Source organism: Pseudopipra pipra, chromosome 6 (assembly GCF_036250125.1).
Source record: "Pseudopipra pipra isolate bDixPip1 chromosome 6, bDixPip1.hap1, whole genome shotgun sequence".
Taxonomy (NCBI): Eukaryota; Metazoa; Chordata; class Aves; order Passeriformes; family Pipridae; genus Pseudopipra; species Pseudopipra pipra.
The window spans coordinates 22,551,815-22,577,999 of NC_087554.1; the positions used below are offsets into that span (position 1 = coordinate 22,551,815).

The following is a 26,185-nucleotide window of genomic DNA, read 5'->3' on the forward strand; positions in this document are numbered from 1 at the left end:
ATGACAGTGGGTAGATACAAGTGGCAGTCACTAGAGTGAACAACTTAACTGGTCTAGGGACTGAAACATTCTCAAATTCCCTAGTTTAGGTTTAGTTCAACCTTCCAACACCTCATTTTCCTGTCCTGGTCCCCGAGACTTAAATGTAAGAATAACAATTCTGTTCTCCTTTTTGCTGGAGTGGTAAGGATGTATTTGTTAAGATTGATGAAATAACAAGGAGTGGACCCTTCTTTACTCAAACCTTAATAAATGAATGATAATATATTAGTTAAGTATACCTCAAAGACAGTGTCTAAGACAAATCTTTTCTTGTATAACTATTCTTGTATTCTTAATATGATCAGCTGCTTTCTTAGGAATTACTTTTCTTTGATTGGCTACGAGTGTCTTTACAGTTCTGATAAAGTAAACAACATTAAAACATCCTTGTTGTAATTATGTACTCAAACATGTGCCTTTATTTTTATTTTTTTTTAAGAAAGCACTGAAACATCACCTGTTCTGCAAAGCTGATGAATAAAATGTCACTGGCTTTATTGCCAGGACATGGCAAGGGCCATCTGCCCTCTGAGGGACCAGGAGGCAGGGACTGCAACAAACTGATCCCAGGGGGGCAGGGGCCTCACCAGCCAGGACCTGACCCCACAGTGTCTGTGTTTGACTGTAGTCAGGCTCAGCCAGGCTCCCAGATCATCAGGCAAGGTCAGAGTAGCAAGCACAGGTCAAAGCCAGACCAGGACGTCAGTCCTGCACATCAGGTCAGGACCAGACCTGATGAGAGACACAGATGTCAGACACAGCCCCAGTGTGGGGATGGGCTGTGCTGTGAAAACTAAAGAAACACCTAAAAGCTAGACAGGATTTAAAAAAAAAATATTAAGTAGAAGGTTTGTTGGGTTCTTTTGTTTGTTTGTTTGGGGTTTTTAAATTAAAGCCTAGGAAATCTTTTGGTATCTCCTTCTGCTTCATCTGTTTGGAAAACAGTAATTACAGACATTTCTTCTAAATTTATGCAATATGACAGGGAAAATGGAAGAGGACCTTCTGACGATTATGGCTCTTAAGTGAGAGAAATCAGGAATAAATTCCAGCATTTTTTTATTAGCATGTAACTTTGCTATATGGACTAAACACATACTTACACAATACCTAGTGACTTACAGCCTTAACCATTATATTGATAGATAAGAGTTGCCAAAGGTAAACATTTTAATGTATTTATTTCCCCCCAGTGTAGAACTTGAGCACTTCTCACTCATAGGAGATCTAAGGTAATTTTTTACTTCAGTTTAACACTTGTGATTTTTAAAAAATAAATATTTATTTTGAAACAAAACTGAAACAGCTCTCAGTGGATCTTGAAAATGACAGTATTCTATTTTTTAAAATTCCATCTTTTATTTCTTGACATTGTAGATGAAAGAGTTGTTGTCTAGATCTAAGAAGAAAAGGACCATTCTCACTAGGTGCCCTATTTCTGACTATTTTGCATTCTAACAAGTCTGTGGCCACCTAGGATTTCACAGCTATCACTCTGCAGCACTTCATAGTCACCTAGAATTTCATTAATAGGAACAGGAACCAGATCCTTGTGCTCTAAAATCACAAATAATTGTGACTGCATATATTCATAACATTAGTGCTGTTATGAGTATAGGAGCAAAAAAACAGTGGCAGATTTTAGTAGTTCTGTGTGCATCTAATCGTGGTTAATGAGTACCTACACTAACTAGACTCATTACTGAATGAAATAGAATTATATATACTAAGGATAATATTGTAACAGAATCTGAGATCTTAAAATGCCATTTAAGAGGAGGATGTGTCTTGTATTTAGCAATCCTGAAGACTACAAAAAGGATTTGAATGGATTTTACATTTACATCTTTCAGCCCAAAGCTATATTATTGCATAGTTAGGACGTTATTTAAGTATTCTAACAGAAGGAATCAACCATGTCAAAAACTCTTCATTTACCATTTTTGTGTCTAGGTAGGAAACCCCCACAAAACAACTGACAGTCAGGAACCTTCAAATTGTCAAATATAATTTTGTTTTGCAAATAGCTTTTGTAATGTGTAGTCAGCCTTCTGGTAAGAAACTATTGATTTAAATTAAATCAGAAAAGTTTACATGCAAACCAAATTTGAATTAGTTGGTTGTTCACAGATAACTTTCTTCTATACTCATACAAATGGTGATCAAAAAGTAAGAAAGAAAAAAGAATGAGAAAAGATGCAAGATACATTATATTTGCTTGCAAAATTACAAACACCCTGTTGTGTTTGTTGATATAAATTCCTGCTTTCTTTTATAATTTAATATGTATTTTATGTACTAGCCACTTCTATATAACTCAACAAAACCCTCGGAATGGAGGAGTGGTGCCCATTCCAAATGACTGTGTGTGTGAAACAGGTGCAAAAAGACAAAATTCATTACAGAATAATGGAAGTGGGGGCAGATTCAGAATGGATGGATGCTCTAGGTTCATTTGAAAAAAAACACAACTAGCCTCTGAAATACATGAATTTGTATTTCATATATGTGGGTGAAAGACAATAAAACAGGAAGTCCTTTTACTTGTTAGAACTATTCTCCAATTTCTACTCCATTTATTTAGTGAACAATAAAACCCATTCTTTTATTTTTCCTGTACAGTCTTATCTGTTCTTCTCCTGAACAATCCTGTTTATATTCTGTGCAACGCACGTTATAAAACTTGACCCAGTCACAGCGTATCTAAACCCAGAGTCTAAATGAATGCTATGACATTCATTAACCCACCTTGTAGATGAGGAACAGATTCTAAAATTTTCTGTTTAAAATCTTTTGTAAGAGTGTCACTGATCCAAAAGGGAGCATTTCTGCTTCTGCCTACAGCTAAAATTGTAAATTCTTATCATGGTTTCTTGTGCTTCTGAACTGACAGTCCTAAACAATGAATCCTCTGTACAAAATCCAGAATAACTACAAGTTTTTTTTCCTAAGTTGCTACTTAGAAAGTACCATGGTCTAAAAATAGGACCTCTGCAGGTTATATATATAGGATTACTTGCTTTTATAAGCTATTTTCCTCCCCGGTCTTTTGCCCGACAATGCTAAAGTGGGTAACAATCAGTTTTAGTTACCCTGGTGTGGTCTGAAAGTCAAATATATTTTCCTTAGAAACTGGTTTCAAAACTATCAAATCCTGCCCTAAAGGAACCATCTGGGGGCATCTTTCTTATTCTTTCTGATCTGAGCTGATTTAAATTGATGATCAAGCTGAAATCTGCTTCGTACTCCTGACTGCAGATATAAAGGAACAGGATTAATCTTATTATATTGAATTTTTTATTTCTGATATATATCAGATTTTCACACACATGTGATAAATTAACATTATATTTAAACACAGCTATGGCAGCACCTAAACACCTTCCTTCTCAACCTAAAATTTTCCGTGATTCTATAGAATAAGTTAAAGGAAAGTCGGTCTTTCCTTTCTATTTCCCTGTTGCTTATATCACTAATTAATAACATATATAAGGTTCCCTACCCTTAGAGAAGATATTAAAGTGCAGATAACCAGTTTTATCAAACACAAATTTTAATGCATCACCTTGCATTAACATAATATGCTGCCGTATTAATTACATCAATAAGAAGCACACCTCAGAGTCAAGCTTTTTATACTTTGAAGAACACTACCTTTGGCACACGTTTTGTTCTGTTTGTTTGGGGTTTTTTTTCCACATAGACTGTATGCTGATATTCAAGAAATCAGCATTCAAGAAAAGTCCATAAAAACATGGGCCCTTGTTTGTACTTCATTTCTTGCAAGAAAAAACACCAAGCACCAGGGAATATGCTGATAAATTGACAAGATAACATTTGAATCTATCAGTTTATTAAAAACTCCCACATCTAAAGCTTCAAGTATTTGTCTAGATATTGACACTGTGGCTTGCACTTCGTCATTTAGTAAATTTTTTACAATATAAAAATTTGAAATTGTTCTATACTACATACTTTTTAACACACACGTCATCATAGACCCTTAATTAGATCCTGCTTCTTATTTTTGTTACACCAAAAGGTGTTACAAATACAAATTCAGGTCCCACTGAGCTTTATTTTGACTACAGATTTCAATTTAGCCAAATAGTACTGTCTATAAACATGTCAAATTGTTGTGCCACAACACAAAGTCATAGATAAAAGGATTCCTTAAGAGTTTTTCCAAATCAAAGCATTATCCAGACAAGACAAATGAGTGTATTTGCACTTATACACTAAGAGATGCATGAAAGAATAATAATACAACATAATTATACCTTTTTCCATAGTAGCTTTGCAAAGGCATTTCATTCCTCATTTTCATTGTCCTCTTCTTTTCTGCACTGTGGTTCCTGGACAGCTGGGTACCCTAATGCTAACTTATTGAACTTGCCTTCAAAGCAAAAACTACCTTTCATACTGACCATTGCACAACAAAGCATAGTAGTAAGAAAGGTTAAAAAATTAATTTTCTCTAATGACCTAAATATGTATTCAAATATGAAAGAATACTGTATTTTATTTTCTCCTCAGGTACTTTTAGTTGCTTTTTTCTTCCACCAAAAGGGCTACGTAATCACTGCTCTAAACCATTCATGCTGACAGGTCTTTAATAAATGCATACACATGGAACAAATGGCAGATAAGAGATTTAGGAAAATACTTTTTGAAGAAATACTATTTATTTGATAGTTCTTTGAAGAGCATCTGACAGCAATCCACAATGCATGACAAGCCTTACTAGTAGCAGTTTAACGAGACCAAAATGATCATTCAAATACAATTGGAACAACTGTAAATTTAAAGGTTAAAGGTTAACCTTTAGCCAGTAGATTCAGTCCTGATGCTAAAGCATAGTTAATCACAGACCTTCAGATGAAACTGGGTAAAAATGGTTCATTCATTTCTTCACAAAAGTATGCAAACATTTTTGTAATTACAATGACAGAAGAAGAGTGTGTCTAGAGAAGAAACCTTATTAACCTAATAAACCTTTGATTATCTAACAACGAAAAACAAAAAATGTCTCCTGAAAGTACTTAATTAATAAAGAAAAATCATATTTCAGTAGGGTTAAAATGCATGTATCTGTTTCTCCTTATATTAGGTTATAAATCAAATATGATTCCTATCCTCCAGAGTTTTAACATTCTTCTTGTTCTATCAAAGAACTTTTGGGGATATTTTGCCTTTTTTCTTTTTTTTTTAATATGGAAGCACAACATTCCATGATAGTTAGCCTACTGGACAGTAAATCCTCTAGAAATTTGTATAAGGATTTATTATCACCACACTGAAGATACTGGGTATTACCAGAGAAACTAAAGAAGGTAAAACAATTGAACTTCACTTGGAATACATAAAGAGAAAGAATTTAGGCTGGATTCAAAAGCAATTAGTCAGTCTTCCCATTGTCACCCTGACCCTTTAGTCAAAAGTTTTTACTTAGTTCTGCAAAATGGTTCAGTTCTGCATTGCTGTCAACTATCAGCAAGGAGGCAAGGACATTTAAAAAATCCTGTGTGTTAAAAGAAATCAGGAACCGTTTATTCCTGTAACCAATAATTCGTTGGCTTCCAATCTGTGTTTACACACACACATATACATCCTGCAGGCAAAGGGCAGGCCGTAGTTGTCTGTTGTTGATAGACTGTGATTTGGAAGCATATTGTTTGCCAACCTTTAAGTTTAAATCCCTAATAACAACCGCTTTTAATTCCTGGTTTATTACCAGCGGCAGTGTCTTGTATTGGTCATTGAGTTTAGACCCTTTAGCAATGCTGCAAGATTTGCTGAGTGAGTTGGGGTTTTATTCTGCTTACTAGGTGTCTCTCGAGTCATCAGCCAGATACTTCCTGGCACCGTTCCCTCAATAGGGATAATGAATCATGACAGTTCATCTCAAATTGCCCAGCTCAAACATTTAAATGTCTGCCACAATCTACCAATGAACCCATCTGAGTGCCATTGGGGATCAGTGGGAGAAACTTATTAATACACATGAGATTTGGCAACATGTCAGGCTTAATCTATCACAACAGCTAAGATAATACAGTTGTGTCTTCCCCTCCCCTGTCCTATGGTGAGAGAAGAGAACACCAGCAGTGTGATATCACCAGGGAGTGCAGTGGTACCATGCTGCTTTGCAGCAGCTTACTTTGTATTCATCCACTTACTTATGTGGTATTCTGAAGTATACTCATTTTTTTTCAGCAGAGAACTTTTAAGCTTTGCAAGTGAAATAAACTTTTTAAAAAGTATCTTTCAGAAGTATTTAGGAAATCTATAGCACTCTGATTAAAAATGTAACACTCATCTGATTCCCTCTTCTATGCTAGAACCATGATAGAAAAACATGACCTCACAAAAACCCTATAGCTCAATTTGCTAATGCATTTTTTTTCAGTCAGAGAATCTTAAGTATTACGAACATGAAGTAGTTGAAGGACAAATAGAAATGTCCTAATATGTAGCTCCAGCTGGCTTCTTTTGGTATTTTCTACCAAAAGCCTCTAGCAGCAATTGGGGATAAAGACTTTTTCATTTTGGAAGAGCATAACTGTGTCTTTGGTGCTGTCTATATATATATATATGCTATACTGTGAACTATTTCAAATAATTGAAGACACATGCTTTATTTCCAAACACACAAACCCCACAATCTTCTCAGAAGAAGTTACTATTACCAAATGAAATTCACTTAGTGGTAATACTCAGTAAAGAAAAACTTTCTGATAACAGAAATGTCTCTGGAGACACATAATGGGAAAGAAGGCATGTTACAGCTCATTTCCTTACGGCAGTTATGTGTTAAATTGTGGATGAACTAAAATAGAATATAATTCTTTGGAAAAGGAATTTGGAATTCTATCCCAACAGACTTGCTCTCTGAGTTAATATTTTACGACTAAGTATTAAAATAATTGTCCCCATTATTGATCCTGCCTATATTGTATGGGCATCCAAACAGCACGCAGTAATATTCCTAGTTTTCTTCAGAAGACTAAAGCTTGGAGTGGATTTGTTTAACATGTTATTTATAGAAGGTTATGAAGAAGATTTCTTCAATCAGCTTGCAATTAATTTTCTTCAATGTCAGCAACAGCACAAAGCTGGAAAAACATTGTCAGAATGGGAAAACAATCGTGTAAGATTTGTTTACCATTATCAGCCCTTCTTTCAATCACTCCTTCAACAAACTGTCATTACTTTCATATGCAGAGACAGAATGGAAAGTGCCTTAGTGCAGTGATAGTGTGCTTTTGAAGTAAAACCCTCACTTAACCCAGTTTGTCTTGTGTTTGTTCTCTTTGGAAAGAAATTCTGGTACATGTTGAATAGATTCTTTTGGAAGGAATTTAAACCAAAGTCTCTGATTTGAGTATGTACCACATTCTCCAGCCCTTCCCAGAGATAGCAGAGTAGCAATCAAAGGCTTGTCTTTTGTATAGTTTCAATCCTTTTAAATGGTGAAGATGACTGATCCAGCAGAAAAGAATAGATCTAGTCCCAGTTAAGATTCCCATACTGCCTGTAATGTTGGTGTAGGGGCTCAACACCTTTTTTTCCTACAGATTTAGTGCTACTGCACTAAATTACTAGCTACTATGGATCTCACTACCAAGAGTTACTTTTTTACAATGCATAACAGAGGAGCGAACAGCTGCCTCATCGCAGAAGATATCAAAAAAGCACTCATTTTCAGTCACAGTTCCAGCTGCTCTTAAGGAAAGTTATCTTTCTCCCAAGGAGGAAGGGTAGCTCTGTTAGGAGGGCAAAGGTGACAGTAGTGAAAGGATTCCCAGCCTAGACTTGTATTTGAAAACATTTGAAAGCTTACTTCAAAACATGGGAAACTTCACTGCCTTATTGAACTTTAGAATTCATTTCTATCCTTTTCCTTTACATTTTTCGCCTCTCGTTTCTCTTAGTTATCTCCAGATTGCCTTGTTTTCTGAAACATTGGGACCTTTCAGCCTTTTTTCCCTTACCCAAGGTGTGATACTACAGCATGCTCATTATAGTTGAATCATTGTATTAACTGAAATATTTACACATTGCCTTGAAGCATCAATGATCCAACATTTTTGTTCTTAACCTAGTCCAAGAGACTGTATTTCTGAATGTGCATTAATGTTACTCATCTTCTTTTCTTGTAAGCGCTGAAAGTCATTGTAACTGTACATGCCCTTTAGAAGACACTTGCTAAGTGCTGGAGTCCAGCTGTTCATAGACGTGTCCTGGGACAGGGTTAATTTTTTGCAGTAGCCATGAGAGGCGGAGCCTAGAGCTGTGTGGCCCTGGCCAAGATCCTAATCTTATTCTATATCATCTCAAGTCATTGCTAGATGTGAGGGAAAGGGATTCTTGCTTCCAAGAAGGACGTATTTTTTTCTGGGGGAACAAAAGCATGGCAGGCAGAGGGAAGTCATCCACCATTGTTTCATTGTCCTAGGTTTGGTGAGCATTTTGCATATAGATCATACTCTCTTCGTACACTTTTGTTATTAGTATTCTAGCTGTTAGTGTTCATTTTCTTATCTCATTACTGTTTCCAGTAAATTGGCTTTTTGTGCATTCAGTTGGAGGGGGGAGCAAGGGGCAGCACGGTTTTGGTGAAAGCACTAAATTGGGGAATATCATTCCTAAATCATGACAATCAGTGATTTTTAGTTCAAGTTAAACTAGTTTAGTGTGTTTCAGTCCTGGTGAAAGTGCTGGATCAGCATTCCTGTGTAATTAACTATTTCTTCATCAGCTATATTTAGAATACAATGATAGAATTACCTGAGCCACTCTTCCAGTGGGCTCGTTTACAATAATAAGACCCTAAAGTAAGCAAGCATGTCTTGAAATCCCTTTAAATTCAACAGAAATAATTTTTAACAAAGAATTGGTGCACATTCATCAGTATGACCCTAACTAAAGCCAACTAAATAATTATACATGTTTGAAGAAGACAGGTTTTGTTCTCAATCGCTGTTAAGAACAATGAAGGGGAATATGTGAAAAGTAATTGGTAGCTAAGTTTCCGTGAAAGTAGTAGTCAAGCAGAGAAGATATTTTTCTCAGCACAATCAAAACATAAAGAAACAAATCAATAGAGATTATTGTGTGAGACTAAAGTAATTAAATTCTATGTAAAGAAAGATGGAAGTATGTGTAACTTCAAGGATAAAGGGCAAAGACATGAGGGCATGCAAAGCCAGGGTTCTCCTCAGCAGATTAGCTGACAAAAGCACAAAATCCAAATATATCAACAGTTATGCAGGAAACTGACCAATTCAGCCACCAACTCAGGCACAATACACTTGGTATAGTGTATAAACTATTAATGAACAAAGTAGTTCACAAGCAGAAAAATCTGAATTAGGCAACTATTCAACCCTTACTAATAATATATATCATCTACATGTACACATCTGTGTATATGTACACATTTGTATGCAAATATATCCTTCCCAATGGGAATAATTGTTTGGCTTTCAGAACAGGATCCCATGGATTATTTGCTTCTTGCTATTATAAATAAATCTGCATATTCTCAACTCATGATTGTATTGTTTCAAAACCTCTCAAATAGGTGGTAGCTAAATTTGTTCCCACATCTTGTCAGAAACCCAGTCATTTCTATAGCTCCTTTAAAAATCTGGTGGTTTACTTCATGTAAAACAGTTAGCTTGCTTTTTTTTTACTAAAGCTATTATAACATATAGAGTTATCAGCAAAATCTTTAATGTCCAATTTCTTCTCTATCTGCAGTTCCTTGTTGTAAAAACTGTGGTACCTCTTGTCCTTTCTGGGTACTGGGCCCAGCATGGATTCTGATTCTTCTCACTGCTATAGGGCTGCTGTTTTCTCTCTGGGACTGCCCCTGTCTTTTCCAGATCCATAAGTAAGCCCTTGTGCAGCTCATTGCAGCTACAATTCCAGTATCACATCAGAATGGCTGCACTCACTGGTGAAAGTTACGAGCCACAACTACTCATATATTCACACCTACAGAACAAACAGAGCTATGATTTTCAGAAACCTGGTTGATAAAAGGTTACTTCAGGAAAAAAACACCTTATGTGGTCCCAACCTGTTTATGTATCAAGTTATAAGGAGAACAAGCTAATGCTGATATTCACTTAATTCTTATATACCTCACTCATACTGGCAGGTTGCCATTCTGACAAGACGCTTTTACCTCGTGGGAAGGAAGAACTAGGTTTCAGATCTAAACAATGAAAGCTCAAAAATAGTTAATTCCATTCTCCACTGCAACCAGAGAAAAGTATGAATAATATATGTGCCTTTAATCCATGGCCCCATTGCTCCTCCAATTCTGCTTCTATCTTGTTCTTGTTTTCCTGTAGCATTTTGAATCAGAATGGATTATGCACAAGGGACCTTCACACAGTGCAAGCTATTTGGGAATTTAAACAAAGTCCTCTAACTTAATTAGCCTTCTCCTAAGGTGATAAATGCCATTTTTGATGTTGCAAAGGAGGTTTATGACCACACTAATAACTGACATTTAACCATACACTTCCTGAGCTGCAGTTGTAAACATATAATTTCCCTGACTTCACTAATATAACTAGGTGTTAACTCATGCTACAGACTCTGCAGGAAAGGTTAAGAGATGAGTGGAAGCCTTGCTGAATTCACATACTCAGGACACAGAGCTAATGACTGTGAGCATTAAAGCTTGTTACAGCTTTTTTGAGAATTTGAACAGGAAAAATCCTTAACTGATAGAGCACCTAAGAAATTCTTAGCAGTGCTACTCTGCTTGGAGTGGAAATCTATCATGAGAAAGCAATTTTAAAAGTAGGGGGGAGATGAATAATTCAGTTAAAAATATGTCAGTAAAGTGAACAGACAGTGGAAGAACTACTGCTTTTTGGTTGTTATCATTAGAGGGGAATGAACAGAGGTCACACCAGCCTTACACAAAATAATAAACAGTTTTAGATAAATTAAAATGGAAGACGTTTTGACAGAGCATTAGAACACAAATACAACACATTTCACAATGACTAAAAATCTTTTTTGATGACAGTTATCCTGTGAAGTTTTGGGCTACAAAACTTGTTAAGACAAAAGGTTAACTAGCCTAAAATATATACAAATCAGATTTACACAGTAATTGTTAAATAAAGGATTTTGTTAGGATAGACTTACTATATATAAGTAAATTAAACTACTCAGACAAAGTCAGGTGTTTGTGTGTGTACGTTTGTACCTGCCCAGATTGAACACACATGGTTATAGTGGAATGAGGAAAAGGAAGGAGAATGGAATTAATGGAATACACATTATTTTTGCCACTGTGTTATGTTCCTCTATCTCATTTTTCAAATATTCTGCAATCTGAAGAGGGGAGTTGATTTTTTTAGGCACTGTAGTTCTTTGGAATACAGAACACATTTTTTTAAAGTGAAGTTTCACAAAAGACTGTTCTTACAGAAGAAATTGGACATTAATATATGGTTCCTCCCTTGTATCTTTGCTTCTGATTCTGCTTCCTCTGACCTTTTCCAAATAGTTTGTCCTCCATCTTTGGGAATGTATCTTTCTAATATTTAGGAGTGAGGTGAGCCTGCAGAAAGAGGATGTATTAGTAGTTCTAGAAGTGAAAAGCATTCTGATTATATTACTGCTGCCAAAATCCTTTAACAAATGTGAGTGTTATTTTTACTTTTCCAGGGAATATTTAATGAGCATCAAATATTCATAAAGGATAGATAATATTTAAATGACATCTTTAAATGATTAAAAATGTGCAACTCGCTCATACTGATTACTACATTAAGACCTAAAACATATTTTCATTAGGCCCCAACTGTCTCCAAGGTGATATCAAGAAAAAAATATTTCATAACTTTCTGTGCTTTTTGTAAGGAAGTTCATATACAAGCCTCTGTCTTCAGGATGAAAAATTTGTGTTCAGCTCAGTAGTAGGTAAGATGCTAGATAAAATCAATTAGTTGCTAAGGAAAAAGAAGTAAAAGTCCACTCAGCCTGTTTATTTACCCCAGCCTATGTTCCGTTGGGATAGCCTTGATGTTAGCCTTGATGTTAGCCTCTCCCTCTGTATTTGAACAGAATGCTCATTCTCACTCACGATTCTATTTCAACAGACTGAACACTGTTTGGAAATGAGACTGCAGGTAACAGTACAACAGATCTAATGCAAGCTGTGTGTTTATATAGTGTTTTAAGGTGATAAGATAATACAACTCTGTTTAAGGTATCTTTCAGAAACGAAATGTTGTGGGTTTTTTAAAGGAAGGTATGTTACAAACCACACCAACAGGAGGTATAATAATTTTCCTTTCCTTTTTTGCTTCTCTTGTTTCTGTCAAATTGATGCTTTGAATATTGCTGGAATGTTACTGTGTACACCAGGAAAGAACTGCCATGTTTCCAAACACACAGAGTGCTTAAACTACAAAATCAACTACAAAAATCAGAAGTTTAGGGGATGTAAGCTGCAGTACAGAGAAATACAAACATGCTTGTTTATAGAATATAAATCTCAATATTTGAAACTAACTACTGAAAGATGACATTGTCTCAGTTTATATTTCTTCCTTTATGACCAGGATTACTACTATTTTAGTAAAAAAAGAAGTAAATTCCAATTGAGGTAAAACTCTCTCAACTAAAGTTATGGCTGAGAAATTAGAAGAAAATTAGATACTTAAAATAATAGATTATCTAACCCAAACCAGGGTTACAAAATGCCGACTTCCCAAATGTTCAATAAATATCTCCTCTAAGATGAAGTTCTTAAAAAGGTTGCAAAGTTTATTTTTCTTTTTCCTATTTCTTTCTTATAAATCTAAAATAGAGGAAGCATGAGCTTCATGACAGCTAATCTTGATTTTGTCTTGTATAACCAGTGTTCATTCAAATTATTCTGTCTCTTCCTCTCTCTTGTTTATGTAAGGATATACTTGCTAAAGTAAGGATAGAAATCTTTGATGCTTGTAAATATTTATTTTGAATTGGAGAAGGGAATACGGGGTCTACTTAACTCATTTTATCTGCCACAGAAGAGCATTTAGTCAGCCTTATTGTTTTGATCTATTTTTATCTCCAGATGTCAGGGACACAGAGGGGGACAACACACAACAAGGCCAGAGCCCTTGCCCAAGAGTATCCTGTCTTTCTTCTAACAGAGTGGAAAAGAAAAGTCCTGAAAGCACCCTGACAAGTCCTTGTTTTCTAAAAATGTGAGAGGCTCTGAGAGTGAAAATAGAACAGGTGGGAAAAATACTCCAGAGTAGCCTCTAAGTATGTACCTCACTAACAAGTTTTATTTTATGAAAAACAGGAAAATAATTTTATAACATTTATCTTTCACCCGCTTCTAGTAATCCATCTGAGATGATACAGAGATTAAAATCACTTTGGAGAAACAACAGTGGTTTTTTCCTCTCTTGGGGAATAGAAATGTGAGAGAAGTGTGAGGGAACATGATTCAGGATGGGAACAGTTCCGGGCATGGAGAGAGGCATGCAGTGATTGGCGGGACTTTGTCATGTGGACTTTGCTGTTATTATGTGGTTTCGTTGTGTTCACACTGCACAGTGCACAGCCTGGACAAGCCCAGGCTTGCCGTGAGTGTGCCCCCACTCCTCCCCCTTTTGCCGGTGTCCCTATGCTGTTTTGTCCCTCTGCTTGTCGGTCTCATACTCCGCCCTATGTTCTGGCCCGTTCCGCTCCCGAGTGGATAAAAGGAGAGTGGGCACGCCTGAATAAAGAACTCTGCTTGCACCCTTCCTCGTATCCCGTCCCCCCTTCGGACCGCGTCAGAGAAGGAAAAGCTGAAGTAGCAAAAAGAAAGAGAAAAGCTGATGGTTTCAAGAGACCACAATGAGAATCTTTCTGTTTGGGTTCACTGTACAAAATGAAATTATTCTTTACTTTCTCTACTTGCTTATGGTTCTTGTTCTGTATTTACAATCTATTCCTAATAGAGTAAAAACTTCAGGAACTAAGAATTATGCAGAGTAATAATGACAGAGATATTTACCTTAATATCAGGAAGGTTAGCCATGGAATACCAAACATTACAATCTCCCTAGTCTATCTGAAATATCCTGCATTTGTAGAGCCACTTAGACATGTAGAAGTAGGAAATTGTATTTTTCAAGCCTATATATTAAGTATATATTCCTTTTGATTAGAGAGATTTTTCCATTCCACACCACAGAAAAATCTTGGCAATATGAAAACAGACCATGGTTGTCACATTAAGTCAAACATAGTCAAGGGGTCTGCTGCTGTGAGGACTTTGATCAGAAAAATCAATCAGACAGCTTTTATATAAATAAAATAGAGGTTTCTGCTCCTTCACGTACATGTATTTCCCTTCTATAATTCTTAATTCAGATGTAAACATACAGCATCAGCCTTCTAACAAGCACAAGATGCTAAGTGATGAAGCTTAGCGAATAGGTTGGGTGAATGCTGAGATATCCATGCTTCTGCACCTGTGCAAGAAGTTTCCAATCTTAGAGCCCAGCTATTGCCAACTTTAACAACTGTGTGTTTATTTTAAGATGTTCTAGGCAAATTATAGGCTATATTGACCATCTTAGCATGCACTATGAGTCTTGCCATGTGCTGAGACTGTTGTGAGACTTTGATTATGTAGACTTGGAATTTCAACCTCACAAAAATAATAAAATGGCAAATTTTGAGTGTTTGTTTAATGTGCTTTAAGTGTCTTTGAATCAATAATTTATTTGTTAAACTGCCAGGAGGTTGGTAAATGGCCACAATGGTTTACCCAGGATAATACAATGTTTTATACTGAGAGATTTGTAATGCAAAGAGAGGAAAAAGGTAAGGGCGAATGCATTCCTACATAGGGAAACTACTGAATTTTTACAGCCAAAACCAGAAGATGTATAATCAGGGGAGAAGCAATGTTGAATTTCCCTATCACCTTTCTACAAATAGAAGCTAATAAAAAACTACATTAATTAGACTGATCCATGCAGCGGGACAGAAACTCTTCATGCCTGGAATAATCATCAAAAGTACTGTCCCCTTTGTGCTAGGAGCAGGATTATTGTTCTGTCATTAACCTCCTATAGAGGTAGCTGGAGAACTGCCAGTTAGAGAGAACATTTTCTCATCACCAGGTGTTAAGTCAGCATTCTGTAGACAACATGAATTAGAGCAAGAACTATAGATTGCTTGAATAGGCATTGAAAGCCTGAGTCATGCAGCTCTCTCATTATATGGCTACTTTTCTCCTACATTCTTTTGCAGTATATGATGGACTTCTAGAAGAACAAAACCACCCTGGTGACTCCAGGGACAGAAGATCTCCTAGGAAAAAAGATATAGAAGTACTGGCTGTTCATACGGTTCAGTCTACCTGGGTACTAGAGCCAGCTGGCACAGACAAGAAAATAGAACAAGTCTGCCAAAAAAGCAATTCTTCTGCAGCAGAAGTGCTAAAAGGCATTTGATGGGAGCCATGGAGTGAGAGGAAGCTTGCTTTTTGCCCTGCTTATCAAGCAGGGCTAATCATGCTTTCACAGATACTTTGCCTCTTACCTAAACAACAAACCAGTTCTAACTACAGATAAGAGCTGAAAAGTAATATTTGGCTCTGTCAGTTTGCTCACTTTTTTGGAGAATATCTATGACGGGGTGTTATTTTAGCTTGGATGTTTCTGAAGAATGTATTTGATTTGGCATTTTCTAGTTCAAAAAATTCCAGATTCCACTGCAGCAATCTTACCTCTAAACTGTGCTATTTAGCTCAAGCACTGGAAATTGGGCAAATTTGATATTGCTACACAGTGTCCAAATGGGGATGAAAAAGGAGGTTTTTACTATTTTACTGGTGTTACAAATACTTTTGATCCATCTCATCCACTGATATCACCTCATAAATGATTGCAGAGAAAAATATTACCTCTAAATGACTGCATAACTTTTGAGTATAATGGAGACATGGGATGGATTTATCTAATTCTTCTGGACATATCCGAGGATCCAATCAAACCACTTGAACAGCTCCCTCAGGCATAATGTGAAAGCCAGTGGTGTTACTCTGCATGTACAGGTCTAGTCTGCTAACCTCCACTCATCTGTTTTGTATTTCTGCTCATATTGCTATTGCTGGCAAACTGCTAAAGCCAGAATCATCTCTCATGACAACAGAGAATGTGTACACCTCTAACATGGCCCTTATAGACTGTTATGATATAATACAGATCCCAGAAGATCTCAACACCTTCAGCAGCTTGGATGAGAGTGAAAGCATTAACGTTTGTCATCTAGCCTGTTACCGTCAAACTCTGCCTCCAGCTATGCAAGTATCAGGACAGTTCAGTAGCATTTACATCAGGCAGTTTCATGAGGTCTTTGTGTGTGTCCTCAAGCAGTGTAGAATATAAAGAAAGGCTGATAATGCTAGAGGTATCTGTGCTGAGACACAGGATCACACAATATGAAACAAATAAGGTCAAGTACACACATTGATATCTTCTCAAATGAAATCTCATTACAGAAACTTTCTAAAAATAAGGGATGTACATAGGTTTTAGTTCAGACTCTAGCTAGTCCTGGGTTGCAGGACTAGCCTCTGTACTAATTTTGAATGTCTTATCTCTTTAACTCTTGTGGTTTTCATTGATTAATTTTCATTAATGCTGCAGAAACATTGTAAAATGATGTCCTTTACACGGACAGTTTACAACTTAAAGATGATACTAGATATCATTGCAAAATTGTCATCACTCACTGAGTGGAAACCTGAAAAAGGAGACTCTTACTTTCACCCATTGATTTCTCTCCCTGATTCTCCTACTCTCGGTAAACTAAGATTCACTGATAGAAATATTTACACTCAGAGATGCAGTAAAATTATTTGACAAGACTCCTAATGTAGCTGTTAAATGTCTTTCTCTGCTGCTTACGAAGTACCTTTAGTGAAAACAGATAGCTCTTACATGTCATTGCCTTTGGATTTGGCAATGGGTGGAAAGGAAGAAAGCTAAGACATCACCACTGTCAGAGGCAAAAAAGCTGTTCTTTTGTATAGCAGATGTAGTCCTAAAAACATGCAGTTGCCTGGCAGGGAAGAAACATTCAAATAACCAGCAGGACTTAGTCTACACTTTAATTAATTGGAAAGGCTTGATTTCTTGTCCTGCAGAAAAGCCATCTTGTTCATACTCCCATCTGCAGTGTACGTTATGCAATAAGAAAATCAAATTGTTGATGATATAAATACTATCCATTTATGCTGATTTCTAGTTGTTTAACAAATATCTGACAGAAACATATCTAGCAGATGCTTTGCTGTTCCAACTTTGTTCATCTCTTGAGACAGACAGCTACTTAGCAGAGAAAACTACCCTAGTGATTTGTGGCTGCTGAGATACAGGATCATAACGCTATGTTAATCTTGACGTGAATTTAACCTTGATATTTCACTAGAAAATATTGAAAAAACCCTATGCCTTTGGGTTCATTATAAAAGATTTGGTTTTCACAGTTCAGACTTTTGATCTTGAGTATACACTCTATGTTCATATCTGAGACATGTAACAAACAGACTTTCATTCTCTGAGGTGCAAGGTCACAGGGATGTTTGGTTGATAAATGCTCTGTGTTGATGCTTTGAGTTCTTAACTATGTTGCTTTGTCTCTAATCCACCTTTGAATGTGGGCTACTGGAGAAAAATGCTGCTGTTTCTGTACTGGGAAGGTCAGACAAACAGATTAGCATGAGAGAAAATATTGGTAATCTCTTAATTTTTCTATTTCACGATTTATCATGTAATGGGAAATATTACAACTAATATTTTAACATTTTAATGGGACTAAAAAAGCAAGTAGCTCAGATGAAACACTTAGAGTGGCTATCACATATTCTCTTTTTTTTTTTTTTTAACCAGGGAAGTGTTTAGTGATTTCATTTGGTGCAACTTTGCATTCAGTGGATCAAGTCCTGCATATTTGAACAAGTGCATTAGTTAAGAAATCTTTACAGCCAAATTCCTGACTGACAGTTTTCCTGTCTCTCCATTTTAAAGCACTTTGGTGCCATAGTTCTTCTGACGGCTTCTATGTGCTGGCAATTACCCTGATTAAAAACCCATTTGAGAGTTTCTAAGGTGACAGCTTAAAGTTTTAATGCTCCCTATGATTTGCAAGAAGGAATGCACACTGTTCTCAAAACACATGAGCAGTTATTTAATAATGTGGCCAACCCAAGTATCAAAATGTAAGAATTCCAAAGAAGGAATTTGTGCTCTCCAAATATTTGTGGCAAAAAGAGAATGTTTAATGTCAGTAAAGAAAATTCACTCTTGTCACCTTAACAGTTGCAAAATGATGAGTAGAAACATACTCAGTACATATATATTAGAAACTATATTATTTTTATCCCTGCCACCTGAATGATTTTAGAACACAGAATGACAACAAACATCAGATTATATTTATGTAGTTCGAATTTTCATAGGCCTACACCTGCAGGAGCTACTTCTGTACATTAGAACAAACCAAAGGTTTGTTATAATTTTATCATAGATTTATAGTCATTTAGAGGCTGTCTAGAAGGAAGAATTTTGATAGAGTGCATATTATGAATATAAACCTTCCCACCTCTGTCATTTCTGAGCCCCTCTCAGTATACCTCACTCTGGGGTTCTTTAACTCTCCTGTAGTACAGAAATCTCTAATGCCATTGTTTGACTCTTCATTTTCTGGTGGCTTAAAGATAGCATATGCTGCTAAAATGATAGAAGGAAAACACTTTTGATTGCTTAACTACTGAGAACATGCTAAGGTTATCCATTTATATGGGGTGCTGAAATCAAGCTGGGAAACCTGAAAGGAAGATTGACAAGTAAGTAGTTTATCTGAAGTGGGATGAAATGCATCTTGGTAAACACTTTTTTATGATGTGTTTTCAAATGGACTACAATATTTAGAGAACAGTGTTATACTAATTAGGAAATTACCCGCGTAATAAAAACAGATGTTAAATTAAAGGGAAAAAAGGGGGAAAATTGCAATATTATGGGACCATAGTAGTACTGGGAAGCTAGGAGAGATGATAACCTATGAAACAGATTTTATTGCTTACCTTTCTTTCATTTTTTTTTTTAACAGAGCAAGAGATTGAAATGTATCAAGATATCTATCCAAATAGAGTGCACTGGTCACCTTTGAGAAGACTTTTTTGCATTAGCCAACCTTAATTTGCAGACAACCAAGACCAAACAAGGAATGAATAAAATTTTTTTTCTATAGGTAGGCTGGTACAGCTTCTTGATTTACTGTAATTCTTATCTCTGTCTCACTTGGAGAAAGCAAAACAAATGGCATCTTTAAATTTCTCTGCCTATTTTGTCTGCGGGGACTTAATATTTACTGGAGGTTTGATTTACCCTGTTGTTTCCTGCCTGAGTTGTGCAGCCAGTGTCAGATGCAGGGCTGCAGATAATTATGCTGAAAGTATACTATATTCAGGTTACAAGCCCTCAATAAACAAGCCTTTTTCTATCCTACAGACCACACCCATTTTTACAAACAACTGAGTAGACATTCAAAACCAGATCTTTTAATCTCTTTCTCCATTCTATCTATCTGATATTTAGTCTTTTTACCTTAATCAACATTGTTGTGGCAGCATGAGAAATTTGTGCCACATTGATTTCCCATAGCACAGAAGTGTCACACTAGCTAAAGGTGAAGAACCTAATAGGATGAAAATAATAATCAGAATAATAATGGGGGAATTATGAACCCAGTTGCATATAAGAGATTGAAATATTACGTTTGGGTTCTTGAGGTACTATAAACTTTGAGATCAAAACACAAATAGATGTTAAGTTTAAAGGCATTGTATCAAGTCATCCGCTTATTGACAAAAACAATATACTTAAAGATGTTAGTGTATGAAATAAGTGTAGGAATAAAGCAAACTACTGTTTACTATCAGCTGTATCTCCTAATGCTCTGCATGGTCTTTTTCTTCCATTGCTGCTATTATTTCCTTTTAGAGACAATTGTGTGTGGGTGGTTGGGATAGGGAAAGCATATGTCCTAATATTTCCCAGAGAAATCAGATCCTAAATCAGATCATATATCTGTCATGGCTACAACTTGTCTTTGACAGTGTCTAAAATGAAAGATAAAAGGTTCTATTATTAGCAATAGAGTGCTTCTTTGGGATATAACTCCAGGTTTGTATTTGAAGTGGTTTAAAGCATGAGTTCAACAATGTAAAAACAATCTTGTTACTTGTTATAAAGAATGTGGGTTTGCTGTCATGTTAGCTCACCATCAAGCTTGCACAGAAGTCTTTATTGTCCAACTATTTATACTGCAATATTAGGTTGAAACCTGGCTTAAAGTTAGAAAAGCCTGAACACTGGTAAAGAGCTGTCAAAATGCAACCTCATGGAACCTACTGGGCAAACTCTCGAGAGCAACCTCCATCTTGACGGGTGTAATGGTGGCCACATGCTGCTGTTCCTATCATGAGGGCAACATTTTGAAGACTTAAGTGTTTTGTGAAACGCTGGATTACTATCTTACTTGTTGGGTCGGACCAACTCAAGGGTGGGGGGGGGAAAGGAAGGGACAGATCAAATTTCATGGAGGTGAGGTGGTGCCCTGTTCCACATCCCAGCCCCTTCAAGCCTCCTGAGGCAGAACTGGATCAGCTGTGAGTCAAAAGCAGCTGAGGAGTATTTGCCCACATCCCCTGGAGCCCCTAACCCAGCCCCAGAATGGCTGGCACACCACGAGCACTGGCCCATGCCTTGCCCCAGAACGGCCAGTGGGCCAGGAGTCCTGCCTGGGGGGGTAGTCACAGGGGGGCCAGAGCAGATAAAAGTAAAGACATGTGGTCTTCATGTGTTTGGACCTTACCGTCTGGACATGGGGAAGCTGGAATTGCATGGTACTCCAGGTGGTAGCTATAATTCTCTCTTTTTCGCTCTTTTTCTTTCCTTCTTCTCTTAATCTCCTTTCTTGATATTTTGAGTAATTTAAAGCTGGATGAGTTGGATTTTGCTAAGTTGTATGGGTTAGTATGTGCTAAGTCAATACTTTGTGTAATGCTTAATTTTGTTTGAATGTTGCCCATTAAACTTTTGCCAAGTTACCTTATTTTCTAAAGTTTGTCAGTAAAAGCGTGTTGTTTTACCTCCTGAGAAAACATGTGTGGCACCTTCTCCCTTGTGCCCTCTCAAGGTATAAAAGAACTGAAGACCCTTTTAATAAATCTGATGAATTTTTGGACCCTTGCATATTTTGAAGTAATACCTCTTTGATGAGCTCATAGCTTGGAGCTTGGGGTCTTACATGTTCTAACATAAAAGTTTTTCAACAGTTGTGTCAACATGGACAGTCACAAGAATCAGTCAGAGTTAATACACCTGAACTCATCTGTTCAAAAGTGTCAAACAGAGACCCGTTGCATTATAACGTGCCTGTGCTTAGTTTGAAGATTAGAACTGATGAATTTACAGTCAAAGTAACATTAATAAGCCACCATGCACAGGGCCAAAATTTCTATTGACTGTTAAAAAAAGAGGTTCAGTATTTCTTGAATACATTAATAAGTACTATGATGACTTTTGCCTATGCTTTTCTTGATTGCTCATTGAACTTAATTTAAATAATTCTGTATATACGTTAATCTAAATAGCCAAAGATAATATCATAAATATGGGGAAGTACTGGGAAAAATCAATGCATCATCTAATTATGTGCGCTGTCCTCCATGACTGTATAAGAACAAGTCAATCTGAGCTTTATTTCCTATATTATACATGCAGTATCCAAGAAGTTGTTAAACCATATTTTGTAATATATTTCTTTCCTAATAATGTTTAACATTTTTTCACAATTGTCAAATACTAAACTGATGCTTTTATGGAACTGTGATTCATGAGACTGTGATCTCAGTCCTGACTGGTAATGGCCAGCTCTGAAACCATCATTTTACATATGAAAATAAGTCTTATTTTTCTTTGACGGCATTTTATGTCCATCTACACTAAACTTAATTTTTCATTTTATTACACACTGAGTTTTATAAAGTCTGTCATTCTGTGATAATGGTCCACATCTATACTATTCTGAAATTGTCATGAGCAAACTTAATCATTTTAAGATTTATTCTCCTTTCCAGGTAATTTGCAAGAAAATAGAGTCAGGCACAATTTAAATCAACATTTTTTGAACAAAACAATCCACAGTATTGTGAAAAGAGCATAAAATTAAAACAAGAGAAGGAATGCTCTGAATATTCTTCCAGAATCCAGCAGTTTACCATTTGAGGACTGTTGCAATTAGAGGTGAAGATTTTGTATTCAGGAGTTCAAGACGAATTTTTCTTCCATTAATTTGTTTGCTTTTCAAATCCATGTAAATTTTCACAATCCACAGACTTCCTTAAAAATCCCAGAGCACTTCTCCACATTTAAGGAAAGTTTTTTAAAAAAATATAATAAAATTGCTTAAATTTTGCCTTTCTACCTGTGAGCAAAGAATATTTTTCTTGTTTTTACTTTTGGTCTTGCCACTTCAAGTGATGCATTAATATAATAAATCCTTTGTAGTTTTCCCTTGTGCTAATTCGAACTGGTTTTTGGAGAGTTAAATTGAATCATGATCTGTGCCATGCTGTTCCTGTGGAAAGCTTTTATTTCAATACTTTGTGTTTTGATATATCTCCATGGTTCAGGGTAATGATAATAGTCCTTGTAATAGTATAATTTGACATCATTCTTACTGTAAGAAACTTAGACAGTCAGTATTAAACTCCAGTGCATGTCTTAGGCAATACGAAAGAGCATGGCACAGAGACATACATGTGGGAACCACTGTAGTAAGGAATTTCATTTCAATAAGCTAACCAAAGAAGTTCAGAAAAAGCATACTAAACCCCAGAATTTTTCTCTCAGCTCCAAGCATCTTCAAGGCTGATGAAAACAACATGCAAATGGATGTAAATATTAGGGTAAATTGAAGATATAATTAATCATACCTGACATCAGAAACTAAAGAAAAGTTAAACAACCCACATAGGATTTAACTCTGCAGCTGAATTCTACTTTCTGAATCTATGATCAAGTGATTCTGTCATGCTTTCTGTAATTATTATTTATTGCCACTGTGTCAGAAAAAAAGTATTGAACACTGATAAATTTGTAACCTTTGTTGGTTGATATCTTAGTATAAATAATAGCTTCCAGAGTAAAAGAACTGGGTGTGATTTTCCTGAAATTGTCTACTGTAGACAGTACAAACAAAATGGGGCCCTGATATATGCTCTGTTCTTAGGCATCCTGGAGTATTCATTTAGTGAGAGGGAAATAGATGAGAAATAGTACTGAAATGGACTCAGTTGACCTTGGCAACAGACACACTAATGGCTCTGAGAGCAGAGAGCAGGGTAGGCTACTTAATCCTTAGTGTCAGAAAGCAATTAAATCTGCTAATTACAAAATTATGAGTGCAAATGCTCAAAGGCAAGCAAAAACTGTAATGATTAACCATTTTACAAAGAAATTCTTCCTTCTCTCTCCAACCGTTCCTGGGTATTCCCAAAAGATAACATTTTCACACAGGAGTAACTTCAGATAACTTAATGTCATGCTAAATGACAATGATAGCCTTTGCTTTTTCCTTGGAGATGGTACATTTATGATCCCCAAGTGTCAGGCTGTGAGACTGGACACTGTGTTTAACACAGTCATAACCATTATAGTAACAAAATTTATCGTAAGAGCTACCACTCAGAGGTAGAGCAAATTCTACTCTTACTTTTCAAAGAAGCAGAGGGACATTGCAATAGCACAGGACCCTATAGTGTCAGACTAAGTGTTTGTGGTTTTCCACCTTCAAAGAGGAGATCATTTTTGCCAGAAAGTTTATGCTATATTCTGTACAACAACAACTAGAGAAGAACTAAACCCTAGGAATCTTTTTTGACATCTTTTCCTAAGCTTTAAGAACTCTGAATACTGAATCAAGCATATGAAGAGGATATTGTAAAAGTCCAGTACACAAGAAAAAAAAATAGATTATTTATATGGAAGTTAAACTGTAAGTGTCAAAGCAACATCACCATAACAAACTTAGATGCATTCTTTCCAAGTAATGCTGTTCCCTAGCATATCTATTATCCTCTAATACATCACATCAACATGTTGCTGGAGTGAGGAAAAAGAAGGTCTGCCCTAGACACATTTGATGAGCCTTTAATTAATTTCTACTTTGCTGCGGAGGACCCATGTAGTCAGATAGACTGCATAAAGGAAAAACACAAAGGAACACAACTGAGGAATAGCCCCTGCATGTATGTCAGCCTGTCACTTGGCTTGCAGATTCCTTTGAAGCCTATGCTTTTTGGGTTAAAATGAAGTAAAATTAAATTTTCTCATTTTTACCAATATTTTTTTTTCAACTAGAAGCATAATAAGTTTTTTGATAAGGGTCAAACCAGTTGAAATAATTTTGCAAGTAAAGAATGCTAAGCTACCGTGGTTTGACTATCTCACTGAAATTTGTCTGCTGTATTCCTTGTGTCTGGTAGTTCAGCATGTGTTGGCTGTTCAGAGTCCGCAGGACTTGGCGTGCCGAGGAGTGAAACTTCACTGTATGAAGCACAATTTTAAAAGAAATCCTTCATTATCTCTACTGTGAAATATCCTGTCAGTTTCAGCAGTACCATTTTTCATGACACTTAAGTCTCTATGACACTGGTGACACTGGTGTCCCCCACAGCTGGCACTCAGCACACATCTATTCTCTGTAGCATATCTTTGCAGTACTGTTTGAAACACAAAGTTCAAGTGCATATGTTATCTCTGGTTTTCAAAGATACTTAGATAAGTATTACACTTAAAAATATGTGTCATTAATCCTGCGAGACAAGATTGTAAAAACTAAAATATTTTTATGAGAATTTGTGCTTTCTTTTCTTCTGCCAATCCACTTTTACTTCAGGTTTTTTTTCAAATTTTGTGGCAGGAGGAATGGAAGAGTATGCTAACTCTAAAATGGCTTTTCAAAGGATTTAAAGAGTCCTAGGTGCTTGTGATCATAAATATTGAATGAAAAACATAACTTCATGACATTGGTTTTTGATTTTTAATGTAAGTGCTTGATTGCTTTTTGAAAAATATGGCTAGGAGCATATATAGCTATATATCATAGAATGGACTGGGTTGGAAGGGACCTTAAAGATCTAGTTCCAACTCCACTGCTATGGACAAGGACACCTTTCACTAGACCCGGTTGCTCAGAGCTCCATCCAGCCTGGCCTTAAACACTTCCAGGGATGAGGCATCCACAACATCTGTATCCAGTAAATCATGGATGTGAAGCTAATAGCATGCAGTGTGTTTTAGAGTCATATGAAAAGTCCTCGTGTTTCATTTTTACCTTGAAACCAGTTCTCTACCAACTATAAGTTTCTATAGGACTTACTCTTTGCTCAAGTCTTGAGTAACTTCTAACTGTTCAGTGGCACAACAAAGCATCTTATTCCTCTTCTTCATATGCATCATGGAGTTTCCCACAATAGTAACAGATGCAAAGACCCAAGATTCATTATTATTATCTATACTTAAAAATGATGCAGTTTTATTGACTATTTCATAGCTTTGATAGTGTTAGGGAATATTTGTTTTCCATGCCAAAAAGTGATGTGTCATTACACAATTAAGTGATACATTAAAGAAGGTTAGGAAACTCTGGAATATAATACTGCAATTAAAAATAATTGATTAAAAACAAAATTTTAATTTAACATTTTAAAATTAACATGCTTTGGGAATTTAATGGCTTTGTTTAACTGGATTAATTTCTTATGGGAGATACACAATTTTTAAGTGGGCTATCTCAGAAAAAAATCCCTACAGAATATATAACAACTCTTAACATTTTTTATGTACATGTATCTAGTATTTGAATAGTATCTAGAAACATAATTCTCAGTTACAATATTCGGCTGTCTTGTTTCTGCACTAAAACAGAGAGCTGCACTGACATGGTTTTCTGTAGCATTTTGAAGAATGCAAAATAGAGGGAGCAAAAGCATTTTTCAAGAAAATCCTCAACCTTCTAGCTTCCGCGACTCTAG

General features: G+C 36.1%; 1 long non-coding RNA gene across 1 annotated transcript in view; it reads right to left on the reverse strand.

Moving 5' to 3' along the window:
* The window catches only part of LOC135416782 (uncharacterized), a 63,440-nt gene extending 37,827 nt beyond the window's left edge, over nt 1-25,613 (reverse strand). The window contains exon 1 of the long non-coding RNA XR_010431719.1: nt 25,531-25,613. This is a non-coding gene — a long non-coding RNA (uncharacterized LOC135416782). The remainder of the gene's footprint in view (nt 1-25,530) is intronic.
* Nucleotides 25,614-26,185: the final 572 nt, after the last annotated feature.